The sequence below is a fragment of the Humulus lupulus genome, chromosome 5 (genome assembly GCF_963169125.1).
Source record: "Humulus lupulus chromosome 5, drHumLupu1.1, whole genome shotgun sequence".
Classification (NCBI taxonomy): Eukaryota; Viridiplantae; Streptophyta; class Magnoliopsida; order Rosales; family Cannabaceae; genus Humulus; species Humulus lupulus.
This window is the reverse complement of record NC_084797.1, coordinates 86,556,803-86,571,183: the sequence shown is the minus strand read 5'-3', so window position 1 is coordinate 86,571,183 and position 14,381 is coordinate 86,556,803. Positions and strand designations below refer to the sequence as shown.

Genomic DNA, 14,381 nt, shown 5'->3' with positions numbered 1-14,381 from the left:
AGCTAGAGCGGCTAAGGACTTTTCTATTTCAAAGATGGGTTTACTGAGGTACAAAGGTCGGATTTATATTTTGATAGATTCAGGAGTCCGGCGAGAGTTTCTTGATGAGTCTCATACCACTCCCTATTCCTTAAATCCAAGTATGAGGAAGATGTACCAAGATTTGAGAAACTTGTATTGGCGGTTGGGAATGAAGAGCGATGTGGTGGATTATGTGGCCAAGTGTTTGAATTGTAAGCAGGTAAAGGCTGAACATCAGAGACCAGCAGGGTTGCTACAGCCTTTAGGGATTCAAGTGTGGAAATGGGAGGATATCACCATGGACTTCGTGGTGGAATTACTTAAGACTGTGGGGCAGCATGATTAAGTGTGGGTGATTGTGGATTGCTACACCAAATCTGTAACGACCCGGATTTTCAAGACTCGATAATGCGGAAATATAAATGTTTTCATTTAACAAAATGTCTCAAAAACCCATAGAAAAAAAAAAACTTTTTAAAAAGTCGTATGGCCATACTTAACATTTAATTACAAACATGTTTTATAAAGATTAGAGTGAGCCTAGTTTAGGAAAATTACACAACATTTCCAAAAATAAAAAGGCTTCCCAAAAGGTCGGTCCACATGTACATTTGCAAGGAAGACTCCAGCGCTCACTGCTCTGCCTTGCCCTTGCACTTACCTACAACATGAAACAACTAGGTAAGCGAAAACGCTTAGTAAGATCAACTTTCAAACAAAGCAGATAGAGAAATAGGGATCCGGACCCATCCGGACCCTACACAATCAATTTCAAGAATGCTAAAGCATCCTGGAAAACTTATGGTCATGCCTGATAACCAAGGATAAATTAATTCCTATCTAGATAAAAATCCTGCACTCAGAAAATCCCAGAACAAGCAGATATATTATATGACAACTATATCTTACCAACAGTTATATCCCTGCACTCAGAAAATCCCAGAGCAAGCAGATATATTATATCACAACTATATCTTATCAACAATTATATCCCTGCACTCAGAAAATCCCAGAGCAAGTAGATATATTATATCACCAAATAATTCGAGACCAACGCTCGACAATTTCCAACAATTCATGCGTAACGCGCCCTCCAACATAATTGCTAATCTGTAAAAGAGAACTGAGTCCCCACACTAAGATCTAGCCAATAAATATTCTCATCAAGGGTAACTATCGTGTTACCTAGGGCATCGCTACATATTCAAGAGTGTAATCCAATTTACACGATTTTATGGAGACTTCTATGTTAATCAGTGGTGCTGGTGAGCAGCTGCCCCTAGGGTGTTCAACCTCACTCTATCTTGGCAACCCCTAGTATCTCTAGGCACTCTCACGGAATGGCCAATATTCACGGCTGCTATCCGGGAATAACTTATCAGAGCACTTGCTCGGATTCTAACCGTCTAATGATTAAGTAAGCATGAGGGCCCCTAGGTCCCATTTATCTTGGCGCCCCTAGGTTTAACCAGCTTATCCTCATCTCATGGCCACTCGTCTCGGTAATGAACCGGACATAAATAAAATCAAGCAGTGTGACGGGGATCAACCGTCTAGGATATGACGGACTTCTACCGTTCATATTTTCTAAATCAGCACTCACTAGACTAACGTCTCTAAGCAACTTTCTATCACAGCCTATGTATATGCATGTATCCCTATACTAACATACAAGACAATAATCATTTCATGTTGCAGCCATACAATATAAGTTGACTTACTTGGAGTCCTTAGCGCTCAGCAAGTTTTCACCCTCCAACGTTCAGTCCAGTTACGCTTAGCCAATACTGTAGTTATCCATACAGTATACTCGGATTAATTATGGCACTCATAATTCATTATTATTATTTTGGGCAGTTTGGTCATTTTAATAAAAGTCATTTGTAAGGATTTACAATCCTTATTTGGTTTTAAACCTATTAAGGAAAGTTATACAAAATATTCGAGACTAAACCCTAAGTCTCGGGGAGACCTATCCTAAGGTCTCGATACCTAGGCTCGGGTATCACAATGGTATTTCCCCACAACCCGCTAAAAATCTTACTCTTTCAAGGTATCACTATTAACCCGCACTTTCGACTAGTCGGTTAAAATATGTAAGATTTTAGCCGGTATTATATCCAGAAAATACAAATAAATTCCTTAATTATTTTTAAAGAAAATAAACTCTTTAAATTTTCCTTTTATTTTTCTTAAGGTTTTAATATCTAAAAACCGTTTTATGAAAATTGCCTAATTTGTCTTAATTAGGAAAACCGTTATAAATTTCTCATCTTGACTAATTAATTTTCCCAAAAGCAATTAATCAATTTTACTTACTAGAAAAATAATTCATTTAAACTCAAAGGGGTAATTTTAGTGAAAATATGATTTCAAGACTTACCAATTTATATCTTGAAATAAACAAAATTTTACTTTTTACCTTATGTTCCAAAATCTCATTTTTACACTAAGTGTGAAAAACCTATTTTTCACATTTTTAACTACATACTTCGTTAGTTCATAACTTGAAATTTACTTACCCAATTGTTACCAAAATTCCCCAATTCCATTTTTGTTATGCCATTTAGGTCTTTGTAAAATCTTAGGTCAAAATGAGCATTTTTTATTGGTGAAATCATTTTCCAACAATGAGGTAAAAATGACCTTATTTTCAAGTCCTTATTTTTTCCAAACTTTGACAGTTAATACCTTTCAAACCGTTCAATATTTTCTTACCAAATTTTACAGTGGACTAATAGGTTATGCCAGAAATATGTCCACAAAATTTTAGAAAAAACTGGGTTCATTTGCCCTATACAGTGGCTGTCCAAACTTGGTTCCGAAAATGAGAATACGAAAAAACAGTTTTTTTACCTAAACTTTGAAATAGCATAACTTACTCAATTTTTTAGTGTTTCAAAAGCTCAATTTTATGTACTCAATCTCAACAACATAACAGTACAATTTAATTTTACAAAAAAAATATACAGTGGCTACTTGACCCCTTGGAAGTCACAACTTAAAACATGTTTTGTTTTAGGGTATCCTACAAAACCCTTGGGGGTTTTGGTTCCCATTTTTAAAAATCAATACACATGCATCATAAAAATTATTAAACAACTACCATAACCTTATTACATCATCAACAAGAAACTCTAAGCATTAGATATACAAAATAATGCTTAAAACTAAAAACCCTACAACAAAATCATCAAAAGTAAACTTTTTACCTCTTTGGTGTTCTTGCTTAAGGTTTGGACCTTCCTATAAGCTTTGACTCCTTCAAAACCTTTCAAAAACCCTAACAAACTTCCCCCAACAACATAGTCAATTAGCTATTTGAAACTCTATGCTTAAAACTTTACAAAAGCCTAGATTAGTGAAAGTTTACCTTAGGGAAAATACTTCCTAGACCAAGACTTAGCCTCAAAGTTTCCTTGGTGTTCTTCGGCTTGAAAAATGGAGAGAACACTTTGAGAGGTCTCCAAAAATCAGGTGAGTGAATGAGAGAGGGAGAGTGATCGGTTCTTAGTGTGGGAATTGCTCACAAAACTCATCAAAATATCACAAAGCACTTAAGTGCTTTTCTATCCACTTGCCCACTTGACTTCTTCATTAAATGGGAGTTAAACTTTATAACATTTGGGTTCACACCACTCTAAAACACCACATGGCCGGCCACCCTTTGCCATATATGATCATTTCATTTTTTTTTTTTATTTTTTTTAATAAAGGTTAATAAAGGTTTCATAAGAAGAAAAGTCCAAATTGGCTTTTGACACCTTTTTTTCACTCTTATTAAGTTTTAATCACCAAACTTAACATTAATTAATTAAATTAAATGTCTCTCACATTTAATTTAATTAATCACATAATAAAATTTAACCTAAGGTCCATTCATGGAATAAAATTCCCCATTTCGGCAAAATTAGGCATTTACCACAAAATGCCTTAAAATTTCCATTTTATTTTAGGTTTATTATTTTTGACCAAACTTTAACTTTTATGAATGTATTTTATGCCCAAAATATAATTGTCATGATTTTTCGTTTTATTTTCTGAGATTTTTTACCCGATCAGGGTTTTTGTGTCGGTCCAGGACCGAAAGTCTTATCTTGACTTTTAAAATCACAAAATTCATATTTTGGCTAGAAATAACTCATGGAATACTTACAAACAAAAATATAATATTATTTAAAATAATATTCTTAACCCGGGGGAAAAAATCCCGACCCGAGTCGTTTAAAGGTACCCGAAATGCAGGACGTTACAAAATCAGCCCACTTTTTGCTTGTTAGGATAACATATATAGTGGGTCAATATGCTGAATTGTATGTGAAGGAAATTGTATGACTACACGGAGTTCCGAGGTCGATAGTATCCGACAGGGACTCCACCTTCACCTCCATGTTTTGGGAGAGCCTGTGGAAGGCTATAGGTACACAGTTGCAGTTTAATACCACCTATTATCCTCAGACGGATGAACAGTCTAAGAGGACGATTCAGATACTGGATGATATGTTGCGAGCCTACGTACTAGATTTTGTGGGATCTTGGAGTAAATATCTCCCTTTGATTGAGTTTTTGTACAATAATAGTTATCAGGCAACTATCAGAGTGGATCCGTATGAGATGCTTTATGGGAGGAAGTGTATGTAATGCCCTCCTAATCAAGGACCGTTACACTGTGTACTTAAAATTGTGTCAGACCTGCTAATCAGGTCATTTGGCTTAAAGCGTGTAACTGGGTTAGGGTTAAAATTTTTTGTCAAAGATCCATTGAATTTTATTCCAAAAGTTTTATATAGCATGGGATCCCAAAATATTACAACTCAACTGTTAAAAAGGATAGATACATATCAAAAGTTATATCACCTGGCCTAAGCGGCAAAATAGAGCTATAACCCTAGTTCCTATGAGATAACCCCGACTGTGATGGTCGAGAAGCCACATATGCACACGCCGCTACTGAAGCTCTCAAACTTGTGGCTGGTCAGGCTTTCCCTTTCCCTTACCTGCACCACATAGCACCTGTGAGCCAAGGCTCAGCAAGAAAACAGAACGTTCAATAACAAAGAATATAACTTAAAATAATCATTCAATAAAAATCAGTAACAATAATTCATAACCAATATCATATACGTTCAATCACTAGATCACTAGATCAACTTGGGGCCGCAACCCTACCTAGTTGGCTTTTAAGCCAAGTCTCAGGCCTATGCCCTAGCTACGTGACCATAGAGTCACCTGGGTCCTCGCCCTTATCTCTGTCTCACTAGCAATAGAGCTATCCCAACCCCCGTGGTTCACCTTCGACCTTAGAGTGGATCAACATAATAGTACATTGCTGGTTTAGGCCAATGCCTCTCGACCAACGTACAACGCGCTATTGTCGTCCTTGACTTATAAGTCAAGCCTTGATCCAGGATTACATACCTTACTTATAAGAAACAGATGTGGATAGGCACATCCCTACCAATTAAGCACATACTCATGCTAATCATATAATCCCATTGGATAACCATTTTCATAATACTAAACATATTCATTTAACGGGGCCACTTTCCCTAACCATAGAGTTCATTTAACGAATATAAGCACTTAAGCATTTATCAACAAGAATTTAGAACAATAGTCTAACATATCAAATCCTAGGGCCCAAGCCCTAATCATATTAATATATAACAAATGGGCCAAGCCATAATCACATACAACACGTTCTGGGTGCAGTTTTCTTACCTTAGGTCCAAGAAAGCGCAAATAAGAACGACCTTCGAGCATGATCCCGGTTACAGGCCCTTAGTGATAACCTAAGTCACAACCATAAAATAGGATTCTATTAATATCGAGCGATCAAAGGCTTCCGGACCAAGTCCTAGCCTCCGGAGCCTCGAGTTCTGTAACGACCCGAATTCACTAATAAGGCTTAAGGGGCCTTGATTAGTGTGCCAGGAGGGCATAATGGAATTTATGTGTGATTTTATGAGTTTAATGCATGGTTATGATTTAAAGCATGTTATATGACTAATTGAACATTGAGGTGCATGACTACGTGGTTAGTATGCATGTTAGGTGAAATAATTATGCATGTGGACCCCGTTTGCATGATTGGGGTAAATTGGTAATTTTAGCCCGCTGAGGGCATATATGTGATAATTGTATTCTGTGAATTGTACAACGTGAGTGTAGTGTTATTATTGTGATGCACGTGCCGAGACGGTCCTAGAGAGCAAATTAACTTAAAAGTCACAACGGGATTTTGTACCCGGCTCGGGAGGAGCCTAGGGGTACCTCGGGAATTTTATGGTTAAGTAGAGAATTAGCAGTTGATGGTTATTGGTGATTTAGTAACTTGGGTAACCATTAGTTACTGCTGTGGGTAACAAGTTTAGTTGGAAAATGGTAGAATTGAAATATTAGTGAAAGGACTAGAGTACCCTTGAGGAATTAGTTGAGAAAGGATCATTTGGAGGGGTAGCATGGTCATTTGGCAAGGGTAATAGGCAATTCTCAGCTGGGTTTTAGTGGGTCACGGTTTGGGTATTTAGGGTCATTTGATGCCTTGATAAAATTGGAAGAGAAGAAGAAGAAAGGAGAAGAGGTGTAGATGGGGCTGAAGTTTTGAGACTTAGGAGGAGATTCTAAGGGATTTGAGGAACCAAAAACCAGATTTGAGCTAGGACTACTCAAGGTAAGATTTATATTCTGTTATTTCTTGGGTTCAAGGTTGATTTCTCAAAGTTTTAGTGTGGAATTTAAAGATAGGATGGTTGGTTTAAAGTTTGAGGAATTTGAAACTCTAGATGAGATTTTTAAGTGTGATTGTGTTTTGATCTTGATACTAATGTTGTGATTATTAATTGGTTTTGAATTGGGAGCTTTGGGATGGCTTAAGATGAGGTTTTAAGCTTGAAAATGGTGGGTTTTTCTGGGTTCGAAGGGTCAGGCCGCGGCATGGTTCTTGGAGGGCCGCGACCCTTGAAGGCTAAGATGCGCTGAGGATGGAGGGCGGGCCGCGGCATGGTCCTTGTAGGGCCGCGGCCCTTACCTGTTTCTGGGCATTTTGTGGCCCTGTTTGGGGGCCATGCCGCGGCATGGTTGGGCCATGCCGCGGCGCTTAAGGAATTTTGGGATTTTGAGAATTTTGGCTTGGGAATTTAACCTAGGGTGCTCGGGGTTGAGTCTTTTACCATGTTTGGTGAATTTCAACGTTCCGAGTACTAGAACTTGGCCTGGAAGCTCATTTAAGGTTGTTAAAAGTGTCTTTTGTTTGTTGTGACTAGGATTTCGGGGAGGCTCGTGCTAGTGGACTGTGCTCGTGACCGTAGTGCATCGGAAAGCAAGGGATACAGGTAAGAAAACTATAACACCCGTAGGATAGGGCGTGGGCCCATAGTGTGATTGCCGGGCATGGCCCTATATTGCATGTTGCATGATGAGATGATTGCAGGGCATGGCCCCAGATTGTGTTGTGTGTAAATGTTTAACCTTAAATGAATCATGATGTGTGTGAATGATTATTTCGAATGTACTATATGTGTGATTATGATGAAATGAACAGCAAGGGCCGAGTGCGGCGTAGGCCGGGTACGGCCGTGGGGCCGAAAGTAACACACAGCACATGGGATGCTTATATTCAGGGTGGGACCCAAGGGATACTTGAGTTATCCTCGCGGTGAGAACCGATACCCCAGGCTTCGGTATGGCTCGGGGCGGCATGGTCGTGTTTGCTTAGTCTAATGGTTGACTTGTTTATCTGTGCATTATCTGTTATGATAAACTGTATAAACTGCATATGTTATGTTCTGCATGAGTTTTCTTGCTGGGCTTCGGCTCACGGGTGCTCTGTGTTGTAGGTAAGGGCAATGACTGAGTCAACCAACCATGAGTACGGAGAGCGTGAAACGACGCGTACATGTTTGGCCTGCCCGACTGCTTTGGTTGGGGGTTTATTCGAAAATGGCTGTAATAATCTATGATTTTTATGATTAATCAACTGTAAACTTATTTCAATATGTAAATAGTTTTCAAACATTATTTTGGGATCCCAAGTGTTTTATACTAGAAGCTTTTTAATGAAACGTCGCATTTTCAAAGATTACAGCCCTAACTTTTAATTAGTCTCACTTTTGTTTCAAAACCTCGGTTAGCGAGTTCATTGCACACTGTTTTGTCTTAAAACTCACTTAGTAACGGCTCTAAGGAAGTAGAGCGTTCCAAGTTCCACCAACTCGGTAGTGCAAACAATCCCGAGCCCCTAATGTTGAGTTCTAGTGCCCAAAATCTTCTTGGGGTCCAATAACCCGCTAAGAGTCGCAACCCCCATGCCCTTATATCGTGGCCTGCTCTAACCAGACATGCGCCGTGGCCCAGCCATAGTGGCACCGAGGCCCTCCCTTGCAGCAGAGCCCTCCCGTGCTCCCATCTAATCTAGAGGGCCGCGACACACCAAGAACAGAGCTGCGGCCCGACCCCTTCGAACCCAAAAAAAAACCTTCATTTCAGCAGCCAAATCCCATTTAATTTAACCCAAAATCATCCCAACACACAATTAAACCAACACAACAGTTCTAATATGATCCAAGCAACAAAACCCAACAGAAAACTAGTCCCAACACTCACTAAACCACCAATTCAATCTTTGAAATTTAAGAGCTCAAGAACCCTTAAAACCAGCCATGAAAACTCAGAAATAAATGGCCAAAAATCAAAATTCATACCTCACCTCAATTACTGTTTGAATCCACAAGCTGTGACAGATTAATCCCCAAGACCTAGGCTTCAATTCATGTGACTTCTAGTTAAAATCCCCTTGATTTCCAATGGTTTAACTTGAGAGAGTTTTGAGAAAAGAAAAGAGTCAGCTGAGAGAAAGGGAGGGGGTTGGTTTAGGCAACTTCCAATTGTTTCCCTTATTTTTGTCTTATCTAACTTAAGTCACTTAAGTTAATCCCAAGGCTCGAGGTACCTAAAACGTCCCCGAGGGCAAAATGGTCATTTTCCCCAATATTCCCTCCTAAACTCTCTAACACCAAATATATCTCCAATGATTTATTTTCATAACCCGATAACCAAATTAAGTGTATAATACCCAAAATACCCCTTGACTCGCCCCGAGTCGGGTATCGGGTCCCGTTGTGACTTTCCCGCTAACTTCCTCCCTAGGATCGCCTCCTACCGAAAAGTTCAAATGAACAACCATAATAATGTGGTCTCTCACATATATCACATATATTCATAAAAATACACATTTATGCCAGCAATGTGCCAAATTACCAAATCGCCCTTCTAATGAAAAGCAGGCCCACATTCATATTTTATATCCCTAAATATGCGCATTTAATCATATTATCACATGATTCACATATTTATAATTAATATAGCAATTAAACACATATTTTCACATATTTCCATCCCGACCCCCTAATCAAGGCCCTAAGCCTTATTAGGTAGTTTTGGGACGTTACAGTGTAGATCACCCATCCATTGGGATGAGACGGGTGAGAGGACATATTTAAGTTCTGAGGTAGTATAGAGGACCAATGAGGCGATTGAGAAGATTAGAGCTCGAATGCTCGCCTCTCAAAGTCGACAAAAGTGTTACTCAGACTCGAGGCATAGGAGCGTAGAGTTTCAGGTTGGGGACCATGTGTTTCTTAGAGTTTCACCCTTTAGAGGGGTGAAATGATTTGGAGTGAGGGGCAGCGGAGCCCTAGGTTTGTTGGCCCCTTTGAGATTCTGGAACGGGTTAGAGAGGTAGCCTACAGATTGACTATGCCTCCAGCTCTGTCAAAGGTTCACAATGTATTTCATGTATCTATGCTCCGGAAGTATGCATCTGATTCTACGTACGTGCTAATTTATGAGAACTTGGAGTTGGATCAAGGTTTATCGTATGAAGAAAAGCTAGTTTAGATTCTAGACCGAAACGGAAAAGTCTTGCCAAATAAGACCATCGCCGTAGTGAAAGTGTTGTGGAGGAACAGTAGGTTGGAAGAGGCGACTTGGGAGCTCGAGATTGATATGCGAGATCGGTATTCTGAGTTATTCAGGTAAATTTCGAGGAGAAAATTTCTGTAAGGAGGGGATAGTTGTAGCGTCCCAAATTTGCTAATAGGGCTTAGGGCCTTGATTAGCACACCAGGAAGGCAATAATTGATTTAATTATGCTAATATGTGAATTAAATGATTATGTGATTGGAAATGCGTGTTTAGGTGAATTAAATATGCACATGTGCCCAATTTGGTAATTAGGGGCATATTTATAATTTTTTCCCATTGAGGGCATAAATGCAATATATTTGTATGTTTTGATGGATACCATGAAGGTGTTGTGATAAATTTGTGATGTGCGATCCGAGACGGACCTAGGGAGCGGTTTAGCTAAATAGTCACAACAAGGTCAAACACCTGGCTTGAGAGGAACCTAGGGGAATTTCGGGAACATAGTTGATGCTCATGAGTTACTGGGTAATGAGTAATGATTTAGAGATTGCTTAAGTATGTTGGGGATGAAATGGGGATTTACATGAACAGTCAAGGATTCAGCGGGATGTGGAGATTGACGGAATTTCCCTTGGTGGCATTAAAGAATTAAGGATAGTCATAGGGGCGTTTTGGCCATTAGGGAGTTGGGATAGACTTAGTTAGCTGAGTGGCTTTAAGAAAACATTGGAATTAAGAAAACAATAGAAGGAAACAGAACTCTCAGTACACAATCTCTCTCTGACACATTCAGTTCTCTCTCCATCTCTATGGTGCTTGAAGGATTCTAGGCTAAAGAATTGGAGGATCGGACTTGTTGTGATTGAGGATTTGCTCAAGGTTGAACATAAGTAACAGGTAAGGGCCTAAACTTAATCTTTTCTGTATAATTCTGTTGAATTCTGTTAGAATTACAGGCTTGCATGTGAGAGGATTCCAAGATTGATTTTGGGTGTTTGATGAGTATATAAGATTATTGAGATGTTTAGGCTATGTGAATAAAGATTCTAGGCTTAATTCTATCTTTGGGTGGTGTTTGGAGTATGCATTATTGATTTAGGCTCAGGCAAAACATAAGAAAAATGGCTGGTTTCTGGGACTCGTGTCGCGGCTCTGTTCTACAGGCATCGTGGCCTGTGTTTGCGAATAGGCCTGGGGAGCCCTGAGATTGCCCAGGCGTCACGACGCAGGGCTTAGCGTACTGCGGCCCATGTCCTCCAGCAAGAGGGCTTTGCCCTCTGACTTGTAGCGACTGCGGCCCTAGAGGGCATGCCGCTGCCCAAAATGAAAAAGAAGGGGAAATGCAGGTTTTTGGTCTCGAGAACTCAAATGTTATGGCTCGGGAAAGATTCTACTACCTGATTTGGTAGGATCCAAGGCCCTGAAGGCTAGATTAATATTATGAAGTTATTAATTAGATTGAGGATTGATGGATGGTTATTATGAATGCATTGTGACTAAGTTTTCAACGAGGCTCGGGTTAGAGGAATGTGCTCGGGATCGCGATACTCAGTTAGCTTAGGACACGTAATATAATTGTTGTACTGTAGAGCAAGGCATGGCCCTATTGTTTATGTTTCAGGGCACGACCCTATTTTTCATGTTTAATATATGTGTTAATGTCAATGATTATGATGTTGTGATATGCCTGTTTATGAATGAACGGCGAAGGCCGAGAATGGCGAAGGCCTAGAACAACGAAGGGCGAGAATGGTGAAGACCGAGAACAACAAGAAGCCATGTATGGCAAGGGGTCGAGGTCGACATTGAGCATGCTAAGTGCAGGCTGGTATGGTGAGACCCTCCAAGGGTGTTGTATCACCTGCTCGGTGAAGATCGCGAACCCAGGGCCTGGTCGAGCACTTGGGTCGGCGTAGCCTACTCTGTGTTTAGTTTGTTGACTATTTTGCTGTTTATTGTGGATTGATATATAAGGGAATCTGTATGCATTGAGTTTTCTTGCTGGGCTTCGACTCACGGGTGCTCTATGGTGCAGGTAAGGGCAAAGGAAAGGTCAACCAACCATGAGTACGGAGAGCATGGAGCGACAAGTACATGTTCGGCCTACCTGGCTGCCACGACCAGGGCAATTTTGGGAAATGTACTGTAATGAATTGCTTTGTGGCTTAGGTCGATCGTAATTATATTTTTGAGTTGTAATATATTTTCTAAACAGTATTTTGTGATCCCAACTGTATTATTTTTATGATTTCAATGAATGTCCAAATCTTTATCATTAATATCGTTAAACAAGTTTTCTTTCAATTTAGTCACACTTTTAACCTGAAACCTTGATTAGCGAGCTAATGAAAAATTTATAATTCACATAGTAACGGCTCTAAGGTAGTAGGGTTTTACATTTCTTATAACGTACCTAATTTAATTATATTTATTCCTTATTACTCACTAAATAATTATTTTAGTGGTAGTAAAGGTTGAACCCACGAGGACTATTATTCAATTTATGATTAAAATTAATAATAATTTTAGAGGTGAGTTCTGCTTCGTTCTTATGACCATCGTCTTCCTTCCGCCTTTGCTCTTGGGGGCATTTCGTCGGCCTAGGTTCCCCATGGGACCTTGTCGGGGGAGTTTTACTGGTGGAAAGTCGGGTTCCCCCATCGTCTATGGGGACAGTGTCTTCCCCTTTTTCATGCTCCTTCTCTTTACGCCTAGGAAGGGGTATGCTTGACATTCCTTGCAGTAGGTCATTTAAAACCTCCTGCATGTTCTCTATCGTGGTTTCCAGCCTTCGAGTCTTTTTATGTAACTCTTGAATCTCATCCCTGTAGAAGCGAGTCCTTGAGCTGGAACTTACTGAGCGTACCCCGGGACCCTTGCTTGGCCCGTGCATCGATGGACCTGGGGCTTGGTGACCTGAGCGTGGTGCCACCGGAGGCCGGTAAAGTGGATGCACTGGTGGCTCTGAATGACCTCCGTCGGGGCGGAGGGCCGGGGATGATGCTTCCTTCTCCTCCCTTGGGGGAAGAGGCTCTTCCGGTCTACCTCCATGCTTGGGCGGAGGGGGGTCTTTCTTGGAAGCCCTCCGCTCTACTTCGTCCTGACGAATCTCATCATCTTGTATTTGTCGTAGGCATTTTGAACGTCTTAGCATCTTTCTTTTTTGGAAGTGATAGAAGAACGCTGGCTTGATGCTTGCTCTTCCCACAGATGGCGCCAAACTGTTGACGGTGAGAACTTGTCAACCAAGTTAAGTTAGAAAAATAAAAATGTAGATATTATCAAAAGAAAAACTTCAAAGATCTAATCGGGAACTCAAAGAACAGTTGCAGAAAGAAAATGGTGAAATGAACTTGTATTTCATATGGTGTAGTGCTACAGTATTTTTTCCAACCCCTTCCCATGTGGAAGTGTGGTTCCTTTTATAGTGAGCTCTAATGGCCCCTGATACATTGTGGTCCAGGGGACCAGATGGTACACAAGTACACTGTTAGGAGAGTGGTTTCAGGGGTAGTGGTGTTGGAAGAGTGGGGGTTTGCTCTAGTACCTGTCAAGGGTCTGCAAAAGTACTCTTTCTTGGTACCATATTATGCCTCCACTACTTGTTGGGTACAGATCTCATAAGCATGTTGAGGGAATTCTAACCATGTACCATTCTTGTACTGCCACTATCTATTTATCATGGATATCGTACCATCCGTATTCTAACTCTTCTTGCTCCATGGTCACCATGTGGACACCCCTAAGGACGAGGCTGGTGTGTGAGAGGAGGCCACCACGGCGTGACTGTTGCGCGTGGCGTCTTGGGGGCCGTGAGACGCTTGTCTCCTGGTGGTGTCGCGAGGAGAGTGGGACGCGCGGGGCGCGGGACGTGCGAGGCGCTGGCCGCGCGCGAGGCACTTGGGGCGCGCAAGACGCTTGGGTTCTTTACCAGTGTCCAAGGTGGAGTGGCCATTTGGAGCAGGGTCATTTGGAGCAGGGTCATTTTGAGCACTAATTTGAGGGTTCAAATGGACTTCAAACATGGTTGCTTTGGACCTTCCAGGGACCTTAGGCATGAGATGTGGGTTCTTTACCGATGTTGAATTTTCAGCATCCACAAATGCAATACCCCAATTAGAGGCCTTCTAAAGAAGATATCACAAGATTCATAGCATTCAATTAGAGGAAAAGAAACAATTTAATACAAGGGAATAGAATGAATACAATTCTTCAATGCATTCAAGATTTCATGTCTACGATTTTGAAATAACCATTAACCTAAAAGAAAACTACTCCATAATCATAAACATGATCATAAACATAAAAATGAAATTAAAATAAAGTAGTTTGCGAGAAGAAAGAAAAACTAGATTGAAGATTGTAATTAACGATGTCTTTTTTTCTCCTCTGCCGCTCTAAACTCCAAAATTCACAATCCCATGTTATTCTAA

At 40.4% G+C, this 14,381-nt stretch overlaps 1 long non-coding RNA gene across 1 annotated transcript; it reads right to left on the bottom strand.

Moving 5' to 3' along the window:
* Positions 1-482: 482 nt before the first annotated feature.
* Positions 483-3,379, bottom strand: LOC133780488 (uncharacterized). The gene is made up of 2 exons (XR_009869360.1): positions 3,234-3,379; positions 483-682 (listed from the first exon to the last, which is right to left on the bottom strand). It is a non-coding gene; the product is annotated as an uncharacterized LOC133780488 (long non-coding RNA).
* Positions 3,380-14,381: the final 11,002 nt, after the last annotated feature.